This window comes from Bubalus bubalis, chromosome 16 (genome assembly GCF_019923935.1).
Source record: "Bubalus bubalis isolate 160015118507 breed Murrah chromosome 16, NDDB_SH_1, whole genome shotgun sequence".
NCBI classification, from domain to species: domain Eukaryota; kingdom Metazoa; phylum Chordata; class Mammalia; order Artiodactyla; family Bovidae; genus Bubalus; species Bubalus bubalis.
The window spans coordinates 49958841-49980057 of NC_059172.1; the positions used below are offsets into that span (position 1 = coordinate 49958841).

General features: G+C 49.8%; 1 protein-coding gene across 9 annotated transcripts in view; it reads right to left on the minus strand.

The window, feature by feature from the left end:
* Positions 1 to 21217, minus strand: part of PLEKHA7 (pleckstrin homology domain containing A7) — a 229650-nt gene that overhangs the window by 197979 nt on the left and 10454 nt on the right. The window lies entirely within an intron of this gene.

Consider the following 21217-nt stretch of genomic DNA (forward strand, 5'->3'; position numbering starts at 1 on the left):
GCGGGAAGTGCTGGGCACTGCAAGGAACCCATGCTGAAACCTCCCTGATCCACTGTACCTCTTCCATCCTGTCACCCCCAAAAGAAATCAGTCCAGTGTGGAGCCTAGAAACAGAAAGACTCCAAGCAGAAAAACACAGCCTGGGTCCTCGGGGGATGGTGGTTGGGGAGTTCCCAAACTCTCCCCTGTGCGGTCTATTCCCCCAGGCCCAGAGCCACCACTCACAGGGTGTTTCCTGGTGGAAGGCAGTACATGCACAAAGGCATGGAGGATACAAGTCAGTGCAACAGCAGGGAAGAAAACTGTCCCCTGGGGTAGAGTTAAGTTTTTCTTTGGCTTGGTATAGGTGGGTAGGGGGGAAAAGACAGGCAAGATAGAGCCAGCTGATGAAGGGTCTTACAGACTTTGAACTTAATCTAAATGAGCAGAGGTGCACCCAGTGCCCAGGACTTAACACACAGTAGGCTTTCAATACATAAAAATTCCTTTCTCCTGTGCAGAAAGATCAATGGGAACTCACTTAGGTTTTCTAAACCAAGGAGTGACAAAACCAAATTTGCATTTTAGAAAGAATGTTGCTCTGTTCATCTTGTAGTCTCAGATGAAGTCTTGAAGGGTAAATGAAATATTGATGATGATCAGGATATAACATTAAAATGACATAACAAATGCATTTGGGGGGTGTTTATTATATGCCAGGTATTACCTTTAGCATTTTATATATGTCAAATTCTTTTCATTATCATGGCAAGCCTATGGGTTAGACACTAGTCTTAGCCCCATTTTGCAAATGGGGAACCTGAGGCCCCAAGTGGGAAATGTTACCACTGGGATTCCAACCCAGCTGGCCTGACGTTATAGCCAGTCCTCCTAAGTCCCAGGCAGCCCTGTCCGAGGGCAGGATGAGCTCTTTAGACACAGCATCTGTGATGACACTCCAGCTGGGTTACAGGGACTTCTCTCAGCCACCTCCAGCCCCTCACCCCACACTGCTCTCTCACCATCACCAAGTCAGCCAAATGCAAACCACATCCCAGGCTGAAAACAAAGGGCTGGTAATATTAGAAGGGGGAAAAAGGAGCTGCGATAAGTTGGCTCTTGAGCGGCAAAGGGAAAATGAAGGAATGAGGAGGAGTGGGCCACCAGATCCCCTAGATTTCAGGGTAGAAAGTGTTCAATTAAAATGTATTCTGCCCCAGCTCAGCAGCAGCAACGCAACAGAGCCCCCATTGTTCCCGTCTAAGCTGCTGCTGCCCACGGCCCAGCACGCAGCAACGGAACAGGCTGTCGTCATGGAGCCGGAATGTGGGGTCCTGGCCCTCAGACAGCACCAGAAACGCCGCTCTGTTTACCCACGTCGCCCCTATTTAAAACCAAAACAAAAAGCCCCACTCCACCCTCGGCCCTTCAGCATCCAAGACCCTGGGGAAGGACAGACGGTGGTAGGAGGACACTCCATATGCCAGCAGCGCGAGGCGTGTCTGCCAGAAGGTTCCTAGTGAGCCAGCCAGGCTGGGAGAAACAAGCCTCCCCCAGGAAGCTCGGAAAGTACCTTTGGGAATATATAAAAATCAGACACAAACAGCTATCGGCGTGGGGCATAAACAACCCTGCAAGGGCCCCAGGCCCCTTCAAAAAACCCTTATGCCCAAAGAATCTGGAATGTTTGGCCAAGGGCTCAGAGTCCAGGCGTTACTCATGCAGGCCCCTTGCATAAAGAGAAACCCTGCAGGGCAGAGACGGGGCTGTGTGTCCAGCCAGCTCTAGGGCAGAGGCAAGCTGAGGCCGGCCGCCGGCCATGGTTACCGCGTCCAGCCTCCACCCCAACCAGGGAAGGGGTGCTCAGAGGCTGGGGCCTGGAGCCAGGCTCACCCGGTGCGCCGAGCTCAGAAACACAGTATCAAGGGTGACTGGCACATTCAAGGTGCTGACTTACCCCTGCTCTGCTCAACAGAGGTCCCAAGGACAGGTTTAATCAGTAACTCCAGAACAGAGCAAGAAGGAGAGTTTGAGGTGCTCAGAAATCTATTCGCTGGTTCTAGGAGAATGTGAAACCTGTGCTACCTAGGCCCCCCAACAAACCCATTTTTAAAACCCATTCTCCTAGGCAGCCCTCCGACCTCAGGTTCATGACCCTTGGCAGGTCACAGGTGTTCCTTCATGCTTTGGCTTATCTTTCCAGCTCTACCTCCCTTATGGTTCCCCCTATACACACACACACCACACACACCACACACACACACACACACACACCACCCCCACCCACTGTTCCTGTGAACCTAAGTTCCTGGACTCTACATATTATTAGAAGACACTGTCTTACCTTTTGCCTCAAGGCTTTTCTCCCCTTCCTCATCTGGCTGCCTCTTCACCCAGAGGGCCCCACCCCCGCATCCTGTACTCTACAAACCTCTCCTTGACCTTCCCAGCCAGCTGATCACTCTGAGTAACAAAGCAAGAACTACAAAGAGCCTCCTGGGACACTAGTAAACTTTTTCCTAACTGGGAGGGCTAGGGGATAACAGGGGTGAGAGAGAACACAACTAACTCCCTGTGCTTCAGACTTCAAAGCAATAAGGGAAGTCAGAGCCTACAAGAGTTCAACTCAACCTAGAAGGAAACCTTCTAACAATGACGATGTCACAATTACAGGAGGGCTGCCTTGTTAGGGAGCAAGCTCTTCTGTTATCCAAAGGAATTCATCAAAAGCGATTTGATCAGCACTGCTGCTAAAGGGATCTGTGTATGGATGAGTGGATAAACTACATCAGAGACCACATCATCGTCCCAAGACTTCCATAAAGGTCTGAGATTTTAGGAGTGGAGATAGGGAGGAGAGACACTTATGAATGAATGAAAGCCCCTACAAGACAGGTGTTCCCACTAACCAACCCCTTATTACATAACGTGGAAACAGAAGCTCAGAAAAGTTGACTCACTTGTCTAAGGTCAAACAGCTACTAAGGGACAATATGAGATTAAAGACCAGTCCTGTCTGAAGGAGACCTAAATATCTATCAACAGATGTGTGGATAAGAAGATGTGCTGTATGTATATACACACGCAACACTACTCAGCCATATAGAAGAATTAAATAATTTCATTTACAGCAATATGGGTGGACCTAGAGGTTAACATACTAAGGGAAATAAAAAAGAGAAAGACATACCATATGATATCACTTATATGTGGAATTTAAATTATAATACAAATGAACTTACCTATGAAATAGAAAAAGACTCACAGACATACAGAACAAACAAACAGAACAGAGGACTTATAATTGCCAAGGGAGAGAAAGAGTTGGGGAGGGATTGATTGGGAGCTTGGGATTAGCAGATGCAAACTATTAAATATAGGATAGATAAACAAGGTCCTATTGTATAGCACAGGGAACTACATTTAACGTCCTGTGATAAATCATAGTGAAAAAGAATATGAACAAGAATACACATACAACTCAATCACTCTGCTGTATACCAGAAACTGCTACTGCTGCTGCTGCCGCTAAGTCGCTTCAGTCGTGTCCGACTCAGTGCGACCCCAGAGATGGCAGCCCACCAGGCTCCCCTGTCCCTGGGAGTCTCCAGGCAAGAACACTGGAGTGGGTTGCCATTTTCTTCTCCAATGCGTGAAAGTGAAAAGTGAAAGTGAAGTCGCTCAGTCGTGTCCGACTCTTTGTGACCCCATGGACTGCAGCCTACCAGGCTCCTCTGTCGATGGGATTTGCCAGGCAAGAATACTGGAATGAGGTGCCATTCCCTTCTCCGATACCAGAAACTAACACATTATAAATCAATGATACTACAATAAGATAAAACTTTTTAAAAAGTCCTGACACCCTCCTAACTCTGTGATGGAATCTTCTTTGACCAAAAGAAGAGTCTGGGCATCCTACACCACAAATATCCCGGGTCTACATGTTCCTTAGTCTAGTCTGAGCTTCTCAATGCAGATGCCTCTGCCCCACTCAGGTTCACAGGCTAATGTGTGTGTAAGAGAAACCTTAGTGTAAACTAAGGTGAGAGGTGGCAGGAGAAGATGCTCGGGTGTAAGTTCCACGAGCACAGACAATTTTGCTTCATTCACGGCTGTGCCCCCCAGCCTTCACAACACTGCAGGCTGACAGCACCCTCTCATGACATACCTGTTGAATAAATGAATGAAAGCGCCAATAAAAGGATGTCACAAAACCTTAGTGAAAGGGGGTCAGGCCAGGTTTCCTAAGAGAATGTCTTAAGGATGCATTAGGAGCTGCAACAGCAAAGGCACAGAAGGAAGAAAGTGCTAGAAGCACTATGGTGTGGTTGGGTTGTATTCAGGCCAAAGTGATCGCTGTGATCGGATAGGATGCAGACCACAAGACAGAAGCCCCAAGCTGAGAACACCTTGGAAGGCCCTGATCTGAAGGCTTGATATAGTATGAGGTCTTTGGGCCCCTGGAGAGAGGACAGGACAACCAGTCGGACCAAGTACGGTAGCCCGAGTTCAAGCTGGTTCACGGCAGGGCCCTCAGGAGGCACAGGAGCAAGGCACTGTGCAGGAACCTGCACCAACCACAGGTGTCAGACCCTGCTGGGGAGGCAGACGGCCAAAATGAGCCACAAAACACAGTCGGCATGTGAGAGAAGGGCAGCCCAGGAATGCTGCAATGTGTACACCTTGTACACAATCACCACACCAGGCACCCTGTGACTCGCCAGGAGCAAGGAGGAAGTCAGAGCAGAGAAACCAGAAAAAAAGCCCACTATTTATTTCACTTTCACTTTAAACACAGAACTGGGAAGAAGACGCCCAGGCCCAGGAGTGGAGAAACCTGGCTGGAGTCCCAGTTACCACCAATGACCTGAGTGACCTTGGGCAAGTGATCTTACCCTGGGGCTCAGCTTACCCACCCATAGCCCCAGTGCAATTAGCCCCTAACAGCCAGGCTCCAATCAAGTAAGTAATGGCTCTGCATAGTACTTTATAAAGCACCTACTGTGTGCTTTTCCTTGTTCCAAAGGGGAGGAAGGAAAAGGACAGGCCCAGACTCTGCCCCCAGGGAAGGTTTCAACCAGGTGCCCAAATAGGCAGAGCAGGAATCCAGGGAGAGCATTCTCCAGCCAGCCAGCCTGACTGCCCAGCCCCAGTCCAGGGAGGGGGAGAGGAAGTGGAAAGCTGTTTTACTATCCATCAGATTAATTGCCCTAAATGGGAAATTTACAGCCCTCCTACAGCCTCCTGTGTATCCCATAATCTCCCATGGCCCTAATCTCCTGAGAAAGAATGTGTGCGCTGTAATCTTTCCAGCCCACTGTTCTCAGGGGCAATGCCTTGTAAAACCTCAGTTCCTGCCAGTAGTGGTCATTCCCAATCAAAAGCCCTTTAGCTGGGGGCTGGCCAGGGCCTGACTCCACCCACCAGGAGCCAGCACAGCTGACCTTGGCCTAAGACATGGGTCTCAGCAAGAAGACCTGCCCAACCAGCCCCTTTGGTAAATACATCTCGGCTCTCTCCTCTTTTACTTTAAGAGGAATAGCCTGCTGAGAGGCAGAACCAGAAAAAAGTGGAATCTCTGCCCCATGCCGACTCATGCATGGGGCAAGGTGAAAACCTGGGCGAGGTATCAGGCGTTGGCTCTAACCTCAGCTCACCCTAAACCTGCCAGTAAAGCCTCTTTCCGTGTGGGCCTCACCTTCCCCTGAGAAATGAAGGGAATGTAAGACAGCCTCCCCAAAATTTCTCACCCTGCCCCTCCCTGACCCCCGTTCTGTCAAACTGCAGGCAACCTGCTTCCTTCAACCACCAGAGAGCTCTGTGCTCTACTGCCAGGAACAGAAAAGTCCTCCAGCTGGGGGGCAACACCCCACCCCAATAAGGACTCCTTACCCACCCCAGCATCTGAGTCTCTCCCTCATGTCATCTGTGCCCCACACATGCCCTTGACTCCTCCAGGCCTTTGCCGCCTTCCCCGCATAATGAAATCTTTGTCTAGGTCCTACTCAAAGGTCCCTTCCTCCATGAAGGGTTCCTGGATCCCTCTCTTCTCAACACCTGTCCCAGTCTCTCCTGACTCTTTACTCATGGGCCCTTGAAGGCAGAGGACTCTCCTGCTTATCACTAGTGATGGGAAATTCACTTTGTCACAAAACATTCCAGAGGACTGTGCACAAACCTGGAGCCAGTTCTCCAAAACACTGGCACCTAACAGGTCCTCTACCACCACTGGGTGAAGTTTCCTAGACACAAGACGCCCAAGCCCCTTGAAGCTGATTATGCTCCTAGTGGTCAGAGCTGCACCCATTACCAACCAGAGTTTGAACCCTCTCTCCTTGACAAAGCATTTTGTCACTTACTACCTGATGAAAGGCCAGTGGGTGAGGGGCTGACATGACCCTCTTTACAGAGAGAACAGAGCACTATCCAAGGTCACACAGCTGTAGGGGGCCGAGCCAAGGCTCAAGCCTCGGTCTTCTAATTCTGATTCTAACCCTGTGTTTGCTCCACCAGCCCTGGAGGTACCTGTAACCCTGGAGTCTGGTAGGAGAACTGGGCTTGGGAAAGAGAAAACCTAAATCCTTCCCTTCTGTACCCCCTCCCAGGACCCACGCCCGGAACAGCAGAGACACAGCCACAGTCAGGGGCTCTGGAGCAGAATGATAGACAGCATTTACTCCGTACTCTCCACTGCTTCCATCCGTGCTTGATTACCTCTGGTGACAGTATCTCACTACGTCCTGAGATATGTTAAAAGGTTCTGTTAAAAACCTGGAGCCAACCCTTTCTTTCTGTAGCTTTCCCAGAGAATAAGACTCTTCTGCATGACAGTCCTTCAAATACTTGCAGCCAGCCCTCATTTCCCTGGGGGCCTCTTCTTGCTCACATGAAACACTGCAGATGTTCCTGGTTCCTGCCGATGTTCTTCAGGATACAAGGTTTCCTGTGCCCATCACAGCCACCCCCTCGGAAGGGCTTCACCTAGTCACATCCCTCTTATAAGGGTGATCCCAAAAGGGACCCCAGTACTCCATGTGTGATCTCCCCTGAGCAGAAGAGCACCACCTTCTCCCATGTCATAAGCACCACACGTCCATCCATGCAGGCTATAACAAAATTAGCTTTCTGGCTGGTCACATCATCCCTTTGACTCCTATGGAGTCCATGGTCACTCAACCCCTCTGCCCAGTGCTGTACCTTCCAGAGGGCCCTGGCCGTGCTGGGGCATGGATGAAACTCATTTTCATCATCTGGATACAACAGAAAGTGCAGGAACTTTGGAGTGAGACCTGGGCTGGAATCCTGATCTGGCCACTTATTTACCTAGTGACCCAGACAACTTACTCACCCTCTCCAAATTTCTACAAAACAGGAGAACATTTTTACCTCAGCAGGCTGATCTTAGAAATAAATAAGATAAAGTATGGAACCACCTAGCCCAGAGCTTGCCCAAGGTCAAGGAACTGACTGGGTCGGGGTAAGAGTCAACTCAAGTCTGCCAACACAGAGCTTTGTGGCCTGAGGCATCACGCTCCAGCCTCGCCCCGTTTTCTTTGTCCCATAGCCTCTCCACGCTAAATATCATCTTTGATCTGTCTTTCTCCCTGCGCTGGATGGTAAATTCCTTGACAGCATCCTTGTCTTTGTAGCCACAGAATCTGGCATGGTGCCACCTGGTAAAGAGTAGGAGCTAATGAATGCTGATAAACGAATTAGAAGAAAATAATTAAACTGATGTCAAGAAGACAGGCCCCAATCCCATCACCAGGGACTAGGCAGTAAGAAGGATTCATTTCATAAGGGCTTTGAGGTTCTGAATCATGCCAGCACTACCCAGCCCCCCTAGAACAGGGAAGCCCATTTCACAGCCCCATTCTCTCCTCAGGTTCCTCCCCTACCCATGATGTAATAAAGTTCTGCCTTCCCCAATCACGAAATCTCCAAGACTGGTGAGGTCCTGGAGCCAGGCTGAGCTGAATGTACTTACATGAGCATTTTGGGGGATGATCCCTGAGATGCATAGGTCCTATGTGGGGGAAGGTTGGTGCCAGGGTTTCTCCAGCCCCAGATCTCCAGGGCTTTATTAAAACTATCTTCTTCCTATTCTGAGGTAATCCGTAACGGGGAGGGGTGGGGAACATCTGTCCATATTCAACAGGCTATCTCAAAACCATCCAAGCCACACTTGAGAGAGCACTCCTATCTCCCCATCTGTGTCACTGCTTGATGCCACGCGGCCCCTGCAACCCAAATACTAACAGTTCTCTACAGCCTGCTGTGAGTTCCCTTTTAGAGCCTTGTCTAGTTATTTCCAAGGCTCTAGGGTCAGTGAGAGCCTTGATTACATCACCTCTGAGCCTTAATTTCCCCATCGCATCACAGGGGCACAATCATCAACCTCAAGGTTACAGTATGGTTAAGAGTGAAATAAGCATTTCAGCCACATGCAAGACACAACAGGTGTTTGTTCACTGAACCTTGGCTTCTTTCCTTTCAGTCTATTATATCCTGAGCCCTGAATCATACTGTTGTCCCAGACATGGCTCAGCTCCAATTCTGCAGAGAGAACCTCAAGAGATGGACATCATCTCCTCCAGCCACTTCAAGTATTTGTAGGGCTTTGAGAACTCAATGGGTATTCAAATACCATTGGTGGTTAGCTGGTAAGCCCACCCATTTTAATTCCCTGTGGTCAATGTGGACAGGCATGATAGAAAATGTCCATTTTCAGGTAATTCTCCACAAGGGGTGACTGGAAGCCAACATAGAAATAGAGAGACACCATGCCGTCCCCACACTAGAAAGGAGACGCTGGGGACACCCAAAGCAGAGCACCCGAGGCTTGTGCTTCTTGGGGCCAAGCAGGGAGACATCACTTAGTAGCTGGTGGGCTTCTCAGGTAGAGTACCAAAGAAAGACTATCATAGAGTTCACTGAACTATTGAATAAATTCATTCAACAATTATTTTCTTTCACCACACACACAGAAAAATGAACCATGTGAAGCGATGCATCTGTTAACTAGCTTGATTGTGGTGACCATTTCACAATGTGTATATATATCAAAACATCAAGTAGTAATTCTTCAGTCAGTCAGTTCAGTCGCTCAGTCGTGTCCGACTCCTTGAGACCCCATGAATTGCACAAGCCAGGCCTCCCTGTTCATCACCAACTCCTGGAGTTCACTCAAACTCACGTCCATCAAGTCGGTGATGCCATCCAGCCATCTCATCCTCTGTCGTCCCCTTCACCTCTTGCCCCCAATCCCTCCCAGCATCAGAGTCTTTTCCAATGAGTCAACTCTTCGCATGAGGTGGCCAAAGTACTGGAGTTTCAGCTTTAGCATCAGTCCTTCCAATGAACACCCAGGACTGATATCTTTTAGAATGGATTGGTTGGATCTCCTTGCAGTCCAAGGGACTCTCAAGAGTCTTCTCCAACACCACAGTTCAAAAGCATCAATTCTTCGGCACTCAGCTTTCTTCACAGTCCAACTCTCACATCCATATATGACTACTGGAAAAACCATAGCCTTGACCAGACATACCTTTCTTGGCAAAGTAATGTCTCTGCTTTTCAATATGCTATCTAGGTTGGTCATAACTTTCCTTCCAAGGAGTAAGCGTCTTTTAATTTCATGGCTGCAGTCACCATCTGCAGTGATTTTGGAGCCCCCCCAAAAATAAAGTCTGACACTGTTTCCACTGTTTCCCCATCTATTTCCCATGAAGTGATGGGATCAGATGCCATAATCTTCGTTTTCTGAATGTTGAGCTTTAAGCCAACTTTTTCACTCTCCTCTTTCACGTTCATCAAGAGGCTTTTTAGTTCCTCTTCACTTTCTGCCGTAAGGGTGGTGTCATCTGCATATCTGCTGCTGCTGCTGCTGCTAAGTCACTTCAGTCATGTTTGAGTCTGTGCGACCCCATAGACGGCAGCCCACCAGGCTGCCCTGTCCCTGGGATTCTCCAGGGAAGAACACTGGAGTGGGTCGCCATTTTCTTCTCCAATGCATGAAAGTGAAAAGTGAAAGTGAAGTCGCTCAGTCATGTCCGACTCTTCGCGACCCCATGGACCATAGCCTACCAGGCTCCTCTGTCCACGGGATTTTCCAGGCAAAAGTACTGGAGTGGGGTGCCATTGCCTTCTCCACTGCATATCTAAGGATATTGATATTTCTCCCGGCAATCTTGATTCCAGCTTGTGCTTCTTCCAGTCCAGCGTTTCTCATGATGTACTCTGCATAGAACTTAAATAAGCAGGGTGACAATATACAGCCTTGACGTACTCCTTTTCCTATTTGGAACCAGTCTGTTGTTCCAAGTCCAGTTCTAACTGTTGCTTCCTGGCCTGCATACAGGTTTCTCAAGAGGCAGGTCAGGTGGTCTGGTATTCCCATCTCTTGAAGAATTTCCACAGTTTATTGTGATCCACACAGTCAAAGGCTTTGGCATAATCAATAAAGCAGAAGTAGATGTTTTTCTGGAACTCTCTTGCTTTTTCCATGATCCAGCGGATGTTGGCAATTTGATCTCTGGTTTCTCTGCCTTTTCTAAAACCAGCTTGAACATCTGGAAGTTCACGGTTCACGTATTGCTGAAGCCTGGCTTGGAGAATTTTAAGCATTACTTTACTAGCATGTGAGATGAGTGTAATTGTGCAGTAGTTTGAACATTCTTTGGCATTAATATATATAATTGTTATTTGTCAATCATGCATACATGCTAAGTTGCTTCAGTTGTGTCCAACTCTTTGAGACCCCCAAGGACTGTAGCCCACCAGGGTCCTCTGTCCATGGGATTTTCCAGGCCAGAATACCAGAGTGGGTTGCCATTTCCTTTTCCAGGGAATCTTCCCAACACAGGGATCGAACGTGTGTCTCTTACGTCTCCTGCATTGGCAGGCAGGTTCTTGACCACTAGCACCACCTGGGAAGCCCCCAGTCATACCTCAAACAAGCTAAAACAATTTTTCTGAACACCTACTTGATCCAACCACTATTCTAGGCACTAGAGGTACAACCTTGAACAAAGTAGGCACTATTCTGTGTCATCAGGGACATTACATTCTAGTGGGAGACAAACAAATTAAAATTGTAATATATCCATATGATGTTGAGAATTCTTTAAAAAAAAAAAAATTAAAGTAGGGTTAAGGAAATAGATTGTGCTGGAGGAGAGGACTCTAGAAAGGCCATCATGAAGGGTGACACCTGAAAAGACATGAAGACAATACGGGAGCAGTAGGCCATGGGGATATATGAAGGAAAACATTCCAGAAGGAGGGAGCAGTGAGTGTGAAGGTCCTGTGGCTGGCTGTGCTCTCATGTTTAAGGAACAGCAAGGCTGGAGTAGAGCATCAGGCAGAACGGAAGGAAATGAGGTGACGTGGGGGTGAGGGAGCAGGCGGCACAGGGCCTCCTACTGTGAGGGCTTTGGAGTCCCTGTGTGAGATGGGGGCCCTTAGGTGGTTTGAGCTGATCCAACTTCCACTGAAGAACAATCTCTGGCTAGGAAATGGCAACCCACCAGTGTTCTTGTCTGGAGAATTCCATAGACAGAGGAGCCTGGCAGGCTACAGACTATGGGGTCGCAAGAGTCAGATACAACTGAGTGACTAAGCACAGCACACCGTAGCAGGGGAGGGGGAGAGAGACACAGGGACCAGCTGGAGGGCAATGCAACCGTCCAGGCAACAAATGACAGTGGTGAGAACCAGGATGGTAAGAGGCCATGGGAGTGGTCTGATTCTTAACATATTTCAAAGTAGAGCCATTCCATTTTTAAAAGTTCCCTGGAAATGTGTCTATTGCCAAGCAGTCCTAGGCTTTACCAGCTGCTTGTACTGGAAAGACCAAAAGACAAACTGAATTTGGTCTACTGAGCCCCAGCCCAGGCAACAAGTATGGAAAATGCATCAGTGCAGGGCTTCAGGCAGGAAGCCACGTGACTCTGTGTGGGTCCCAAGGGAGCTGGGGACGCTGTCACCTGGCCAGGAGGGGCCTCTCCCGGCAGGACTCACCACTACTCCCACCTCCCTTCAGACTCCACCCCATTCCACCCCCAGCCTCTGAAGGGCTGGGTGACTCAAATGCAAACTGCTCCTGGCTTTTCAAGGTGGAACGAGAAGTCAAGGAAGCCCAGTGAGGCACTTGGGGTCTGGGTCCAAGACCAGCTCTTACCACCCACCCCCAACCCCACCCCACCTCCACTATGTGATTCTGGGTAAATCATTTACCTCTAGATCTTAGTTCCACATGTGTAAATGAGAATCATAATACACCACCCGGCCAGGGGAGGGTGGGGAGTCGTTCTTGTGAGGTTTCAGTGAATTATAGGTACCATGCTCTGCAAAAGCTGGCTTAGAATCATAACATACAAGCCATTCCAGCTGTATAACTTTGGACTTAGAGCCTCCCTGATACTGTGTGTTCTCATCTATAAAATGGAGGAAAATGACACCTTTTAGGGCTACCATGAGGATCAAAGCAAATAATCCATAAAAAGTGTTGATCACAGAAAAGCACCTCAATGGCTGTCAACCAGCTGTGAGCCTACGGGCTCAGCATTCCCAGCAATTTTAAATGTGGCCTCAGGCTCCAGTTCACCAGAAACAGTCTGCACACTGGGTCACCTGCGGAAGCTCGTGCTCTCTCAGCTCTGGCAGTTCTCCCTGTGGATGGCGCCGGCCTTCCAGGGCCATTTGGGTGAGGGGCCGGTGAGCACACTGTAGGTGCTGACCAAGTGGTGGTCCTGAGGCGCCTTCCTGACTCAGGATCGCAGACCCAAAAAACACCACCCGGGGCCACGGAGAGATGGTTTCAGCTCACATTCCTGCAAACAGCATCTCCACATAATTTCCATCACACCCACAGTCTCTGTTAAAGTTTAAAAGTCCTATGCAAGGACCTTCAGCACATAAATTACTAGGCACAGAAATAAGTCCTGAAGGCATCAGAGAAATCAGGATGGACCAACGAAGACAGAGGCAAAGAAAAGTAGAAGTCTTCTCCGTTTTTCCTCTTTTCTACTATCTCTGGGCGGGATTTAGGAAGCTGAGGGGAAGAGGAACCAGGGAGTCTAAGGGTGTTACTGTCTGTCAGATAATTGAGTTTATGAGGAATTATGATACACTGTGGGCAACAATTAATGCTTTTGAACTGTGGTGTTGGAGAAGACTCTTGAGAGTCCCTTGGACTGCAAGGAGATCCAACCAGTCCATTCTGAAGGAGATCAGCCCTGGGATTTCTTTGGAAGGAATGATGCTAAAGCTGAAACTCCAGTACTTTGGCCACCTCATGCGAAGAGTTGACTCATTGGAAAAGACCCTGATGCTGGGAGGGATTGGGGGCAGAAGGAGAAGGGGACAACAGAGGATGAGATGGCTGGATGGCATCACCGACTCGATCGACATGAGTTTGAGTGAACTCCGAGAGTTGGCGATGGACAGGGAGGCCTGGTGTGCTGCGATTCATGGGGTCGCAAAGAGTTGGACACGACTGAGCGACTGAACTGAACTGAATTGACTGGGCAACAAAAGCCTAAATGTAAAGGGTTTTTCCTCCAAGTCTTCTTCACTTGGAGTTACTAAATGCATAGGTTCCATTAACCTGAATCCATTCACCCATTTTTCACCCCAATATTTCTCTTATTCTCAGTTCTCATACCCTCAACCAGCAGCACACCGAGGCCCCCAGCGACAGGACTTCTGCACAAGGCCCAGGGCTGAGGAGGGACAAGGAAGGTAAGGCCATCCTTGGCAGTTGCCCCTTGGAAGGCCCTGGCATGTGAATGAAGGTGAGAGTGGTTCTCGCACTTCCAGGGGCTCAGGTTTTAACTAGGTCACCCCTTGGACACTCACACCACCTCTCACTCTTTATCTCCATCTCCTTCTATTTTAAGGCAGGAGTGCTGCCAGGCAGTGGTGTGGATTTCCCAACCTCTTCTCCTCTGGAGGCCAAGCCCTCACCTGCCAGGTGATGGCTGGGATGTCTCACTTCCTCCAGCCTCACCTCTTTGGACTCCTGAGCTGGAGTCTGGGATAATGACCAGCACACCCAGGATATCCCACCTTCCTCCCCCACAACCATGGGGGTTGGGGGAGGCCTTCCACCCCTTAAGCCCAGATCCACGCCACCCTCAGGATGAAGCCCCAACTCCTCAAAGCAGTCCTCTCTGCAGCCTCCTTCCTCTCTTGATGTCCTTGAACATGTCACACTCTTAGGTAGCTCTGCCCACTCTGCTTTCTCTTCCCTGAACATCCAAACTCTGTCATCACCTAGAAATTCCCTGCTTGTTCTTCAAGGTCCAGCTCAGGCTCCCCCATTCCCCCAGCAAGCCTTCCCTGGCCACCCCTCTCTGTGCCTCTCCAGTCCGCATGCTTCCCTTATCCAGTCACTTGCAGAGTCTCCTCCAGTTGTTGACACGCCTGTGTCCCCACCAGAGAACAGGTTCTCAGGCTCCCTGAGGACACCAGTGGCACTCTGATTCCTCAGCTAACGCCTACGATCTTCTGGTATACCAGATACCTGCCGAAAGCCAGTGATACAGCTAGTGAGCACAACAGACAAAATGCCTGCCCACATGGAGCCCATATTCTAGTGATGATAATAGCCAACACTCCAGAGTACTTCATATATTCAAGACTATTCTGAGTAATCTTAATTCATTTAATCCCCACCACAATTACTAGTATCCCCATTTTACAGAGGAAGAAACTGAGGCCTCATATTAGCTAATTTGCTCAGGATCCACAAGCTAGTAAGTGGGAGGGCTGGGGTTCAAATCCAGGCAATCCTGTGCTGGACCATGCTCCCAATCACTGAGCCTTTCTGCCTCTCAAGACTGTTTTCTCTATTCTGCTTTACCCATTTTGATATCCCCAGCCTCCAGGCCAGGGCTTGGCACACTGAGAGCTCAGTAAAGGTCTGTTAAATGAAGGGATCTCCTTGAACAGTGGAAGCTGGCTCCTCTGCTGGAGGCACCTGCTCCTCCTCCAGTCCTCACTCAATCCAGCAAATAAGACCCCTGAGCCTTCCCTGACACGTCCACCACTGAACTGTTTCCCCCTGGATGCTCCTCTCCATGCTGTTCCCACACCACTCACCTGACATTTCATCACACACCACCTGACCATCCTATAGCCTGAACCTGTGTGGACATCTTACCTCGCCAGCTCCCTGGTACCCCCAGAATACAAACAGTATGGTGCCAGGCACACAGCACAAACAGACACAGAAATGCTAAAGTGAATCTTGCCTCCCCTCTCCATTTCTTCATTATCACTGGAGCTATTTTTCCCTTTCCCCAGGGGAAGTAAGCCAGAGCCTGGTCAGAAACAATCTCTGCTGCAACTATATCCAAACTGCCTAAATCCATAAGCCAAAGTCATAATTAGGGTGCAGTTTTCCCAGGTAGCTCAGTGGTAAAGAATCACCTGCCTGCCAAGCAAGAGACGTGGGTTCAATCCCTGGGTCGGGAAGATCCCCTGGAGAAGGAAATAGCAACCCGCTCCAGTATTCTTCCCTGGGAAATCCCATGGACAGAGCAGCCTGACAGGCTACAGTTCATGCGGTTGCAGAAGAGTTAGACACAATTTAGCAACTAAACAACAATAAATGGTTAAAATCAGCAAGGAGAGTTGGCCATTTCTAACTGCTTGGGCAAAATGCACATTCAATGCCCTCTATTAGAAAATGCCCATAACTGAGGATCTGAGCCGGGCAGCATCCACAGGTACCCTCTGTGTGGATCAGAAGACAAGAGTCCTTGCAGGATGTAAGTCAAGGAATCACTCAAATGCACTTGGACCAGCACAGCCATTACAGAAAAAAGACAAATTCCTTGGAAATACTTGCTAAAGTTTATCGAAATATTCAGTGTTCTGGGGACTGAGTAATACCATGTTTTGTTCTCAAGTGACCAGTGCAAAAGTCCCAGGAGGCAGATGCCAGCATCGCCCCATTTTATTTAGAGGTTAAATAAAATGACAGGGCCACAAAGCTGCGCTGCCTGTGCGGTCATCCACAACCCCAGGGCTGCCCTATCTGAAGTCCGGAAGGGAACAGCTGAACCGTGTGTGAAAACTGAGCCCAGATGGAAGCACTCGACACTCAGGGAGGGGGTCCCTCCACTGACCCCACTTGCTCCCCAGGCAGATACAGCCAGGGCCAGGAGGGGAATAGGCCTGGGCCACAACCAGCTCCAGAAAGGTTCGGAGGGCTGGGGGTGGGATGCCGTATGAGTCTGCAGCAAATAGCCGAGTTACCAGGCCATCACACAAGCACTGGCGGGTTGCGAATCGGTCGGAATCCACTCAGATTCCCCTGCCCCTCTGCTTCTGAAGTGAAGTGAAGGTCACTCAGCTGTGTCCGACTCTTTGCAACCCCATGGACTATACTGTGGAATTCTGTGGAATTCTGTGGAAGTCTGTGGAATTCTCCAGGCCAGAATACTGGAGTGGATAGCCTTTCCCTTCTCCAGCGGATCTTCCTGACCCAAGAATCGAACCGGGGTCTCCTGCATTGCAGGCGGATTCTTTACCAACTGGGAAGAGTCAAGGACATTTCTGCTCGCTCCCCCAGGTGGCCAGCACTCCCATCACCACCCCCATCATGAAACCCTGAGGCAACTATGGAAAAAGGAAAGCCAGTCACCTTCTCCCTGCTTCAGTCCACAGGCTGTGTCCATTTCCTCCCACCAGGAATGTCCCAGGACAGGGACCCGAGCAATAACCCACAGGCTGTGGGAAAGAACTAGATGTGAAGTTTTCACTCTCCTCCAAAGGCCAAACCTTTTCACAATGAAAAGGAGTTGACTTTCAAATCTTCCTTCCACCTTGGATGGGACTAGGGGAGGGAGGTGTCCATCCCTAAAAGAAGGCAAGTCCGAAGCAAAGGCTTTTGGTTTAAAGGATCTGATTCCTCTCCCAGACCCAACCCACCATGGAACACAGTGGAGACAGGCCAAACAGGTACAAAGGCGTGGTAAGGACGGCGGTGAAGGACAGCTGGGGCTGATCCCACCCCTGCCACCTAACACCCGCGCTGTGCATTCTGAAACCCGCTTTGTCTATAAAATGAGGATAGAAATAGGACCTGCCTCATAGGATTGGTACGAGGACTATGAGCTCACGTCTGTTAAGTCCCTAGAGCAGTGCACACTGTCATTCAGTTGCTCAGTCATGTCCAACTCTTTGCGACCCCATGGACTGCAGCTCGCCAGGCTTCCCTGTCCTTCACCATCTCCCAGAGTTTGCTCAAACTCATGTCCATGGAGTCGGTGATGCCATCCAGCACACACAGTGTGCACTAGATAAACATTTATAAAACAAAAAGTAAATAAGAACTCAACAAAAGCAACTGGCTTTTCAGTGTGACAGTCCTCCTGCCCCAGCGTTCAGCTTACTGTACCCCCAAACCAAGCAAAATCCAACAAAGGCCTGAAAGAAAAAAATTCTCAAACCTTTCCATGAACTCAAGGAGGCAATTCTGCATCAACCAGGTCCTCCCTGCCCCAAGGAGCAGCTTCAAAAAGCCCAGCAAGAACACTGCACAACACAACTATTGCATCTGAAATTGCTGTGCTCCTCGTTTCAAAATACATGGGGTTTTTGAAATAAAAAGAGTGTGCTTTGGGTTTTAATTTAAATATCTACCTGTTCAGAGACTAGGAAGCCCTCCCCCAAAGAATTACTATCCCCCCAGCCCGAGTTTTAGAAACCATACATTGCCAAACCCACCAACACACGCATGGGTTTTCAGGTGAAGAGGGTTGGGAGAGAGTCGAAGCAGAGGCCAACTGAGCTCTCCCCAGCTCCCACCTACACACCAGCGCTAAAAAAAAAATGTAATTATTCAAAGCCTCAGCAAGCGGATGTAATTTCAGGTACCGCCAATTCTGTTTAGAAAAGGATTAATGGGTACAGGGATTCTAGATATTTAGCTTCACAGCATTCATGTGTCTATTTTTTAAAACTCCCCAGGTTAGAATGTGTTGAGAAAAGAAACCTTTCCAAACGCTTTCATGGGCAGGGGAGGGAATCATTTGCCCTCCCTGGGCCCCTGACTTTGCATCCCTCCTCACCCCTTCAGTTTACAACCCCAATTTACCCCTAATTCCAGTCAACCCTCTCTCCTTGTGTGCTTGCCAGTGTCGAGAGGGTCAAGCCAAACGTCAAGTCTACAAAGCCACTCTGATTCAGTTGCACACTGACTCAGTGCCTGACACGGTCCCCAGGGAGTTGGTGAGCCATTCACAGCGCTGAGTCACAGTCCTGCCCCCGCCTCATCTCCCCCAGGACCAGCTCAGGAAAGACTGTAACGCCAGACTCCTCTAGGACTCATCAAAACAACTGTCTGCCAGGACACATTTCTTCTCCCACACAGAGGAAGCATCCCCATTTCTCAACTTAATTGCAGCCTGCTTACCCGCTCTGGCTGGCAATGTCAATCACTCACAACCACCCATCCGCCACCCTGCCCCTCTCCTCCTCCCTCAGGAGGATCTCTGAGTGATCGCAGGGTTCTGAGATGTAGAATGGCTAGCCTGCCCACCAGGTAGACACAGTCCCCACTCAATGGTCACCCCAAAAGACCAGCCACCCCGCCAATGCTGCCAACAGCCACCAGCAGCAGCATCTGAGCAGTGGGGAGGAGAGGGAACTCCCAAACTCCACAGAGGAAACCAGAGGCCCCAAGGAGCCTGGCCCTCCAGGATCTAAGCAGGGTCACAGGCTGGACATTACGGAGAGCTGTATCCACTGACTAGTTCAAGGCCTTTCTCACAGCTCCATCAAATGAATCCTGATGGATGTCCTCTCTAAATGAAAAGGCTCACAAGGCCTACAGACCCATTATGTGCCAAACAGCACGCTAAGAGGCTCAGCTAGGCCATCACGTTTCATTCGCAAGTAACACTTGGAAGGAATGGAGTGCTCCCATCATTGCACAGATGGGGAAGCTGAAGCTCTGAGATGTTTTCATTTCTAGGGTCTATAAGCACCCACAGAGCTTATAATGACGCGGATTCCCAGTCCACTCCCTAGAAGTTATGCCTCAGCTTCTACTTCGCGTCAACCCTCCCTGCTCCCTCATCAAGGGCTCTAACAGATACCAGGGTTACTGCTTCTAAAACAAAGAGTTTAGATGCCCAACCAGGCAGCACAAACACTAATGCCAACACCTGGGAGCCCTCTCCGTGGTGGTGGTGGTGGATGGGGAGGAAATCAAAACTGTCCATTTGGAAAATGTGTCAAACAAGAAACCTGTTCATCTTCTCTCAGGTTGGACACAGCCACACAGAGCTTCGAGGAATCATTTCTTTGATATTTAGCAACAGCCATTTAGTGCCCTTTCTTTGACAGATAAGAAAGCACAATTCTCCCTCCTGTTAGCCTGATCTCAGGAGATCTTCCCCAAGGGGACAAGGTCTATCTGCTGATTGTGCTGCATTTATACCATAGGAGGAGGCTCCCTTTACGGGAGTAGCAGGAATGCTAGTTACACAGCATGCACGATCTGCCAGACACTGTTTAAGTCAGCAGGACAGGCATCTTCCCCATTTTACAGATGAAAAGGCATGTGAAGACACAGAGAGCTTTAGGTGACTTGCTCAAGCGGGCAGTAACGCCAAGATTACAACCCAGGCACTCAGACCCCAGAATTTGCGTTCTGTAACTCTCCCACAGCACCACCCCTCAGATACAGAAGTTGGGGGAATCCCAAGGCAAAACCCCCAATTATGTCACAATTAGGTCACTCTCCTAAAGCCCAGCTACTGGTGAAAGGTGGTATCCAGGCCCAGTTCCTACTAAACTCAGTGCTAGCCTCCTAGGGGCGCAGGCAGGCACACACATACCCTCAGCCCCAGCCCCTTCGCCTTCCCTCCACGGGACTCTCCAACCTCAGGCTGCCCTCTGCTCTGCTTCACAGCGGTCTGGCCTTCCCACTCACCCTCTGATGCTCCTGAGGGCTCTCTTCTCAGGCCGCCAGCCTCGTCACCCACACTGAAACTACCCAGTGTCCCTCTCCTCTCTTGGAATGGGCGGTGCTGGAGGGCGGAGACAGGGACCACCATCTCTCTCCATATCACCCAGTGTGGAGACTGGCATACAGCGGATGCTCATCAGAGTCTAGATGAATCCTGGGTCAAAAGCCAGCCAGCCTCTGGTTAAATACTCCCCCAAGAAGGTGCTCTCTGTGGGCACACTCTGAACTCAGTTTGGAGAGGACAGGCTTATTGCAGAGGTTACTACATTAATGTACAACATTGCTCTGCTTCCACGCCTCCGGGGAAGGAGACAGTCTCATCTTTTATTTCATCCAAGGGGTGAGAACACAGGAGCCGTGCATCCAGGGGCACAGGCATAGGGCTGAAATGGGATCTCTGCCCGCTCCATACCCCTAGCACGCTGCCCACCTCCCCACCTTCTCCCCACCCCCCATCCCGCACTGCAGTGTTCCAGGGAAGCACAGGAGGTAGCCAGCAGCCCCTGGAAGAGCCTGTATCTAACTTCCAGCTGTCAGACCTCACAAGGCTGAGGGCTCTGCCTTGGCAGGAAAACCCCCTGAAAAACGCTGAGAACCCTGGATGTGACGTTGGAAATGCTCTTCTGGCAGAAGCTGAAAGAGACAGTAGGGCTCTAAGCAGGCTTAAGAGGCTCATCAGCCCCTAAGCTGCGATCAGCTGACATCTGCAGGGAGGTCAGGGGACCTACTCCCCCAGAGGACCAGGGACCCAACCCACTGCCCTGCCTGGGAACCATCTGCCCTGCCCACCACTCTTGTATCCTGCGGGGGACTTTCCGAGGGAGGCCCAAGAAGACTTCTACCTCAGGGTCCTCAGGGAAGCGAAGGTACAGGGGACAACTTTGGGGGAATAGACTGAAAAGAGAGAATTCGGGACAGAGGGAGAGGTGATGGGAGCCAGAAGACACCTCGAACCTTGGTAGAAACAGTACACACATTTGTAGCCAAAAGGACCCTGGTTCAAGTCCCAGCTCCCCCACCAACGCTCTGGCTTTGAAAAGATCTTTTAACCCTTTTCCCACCGCGTGCCTCAGATGCTTGTCTGATCTGTAAAATGAGGACAATAAAATAATAAAAATACCTGCTTCTAAAAAGAATGTGTTTTTCAACAATCAAGCACCATGGAGATGATTACTGTTGACATCTGTGGCCCAGGCAGCACCAGTCAATGTCTGTCCTTCAGCAGGCAGAGCTGATAACCAGGCGGCTGCC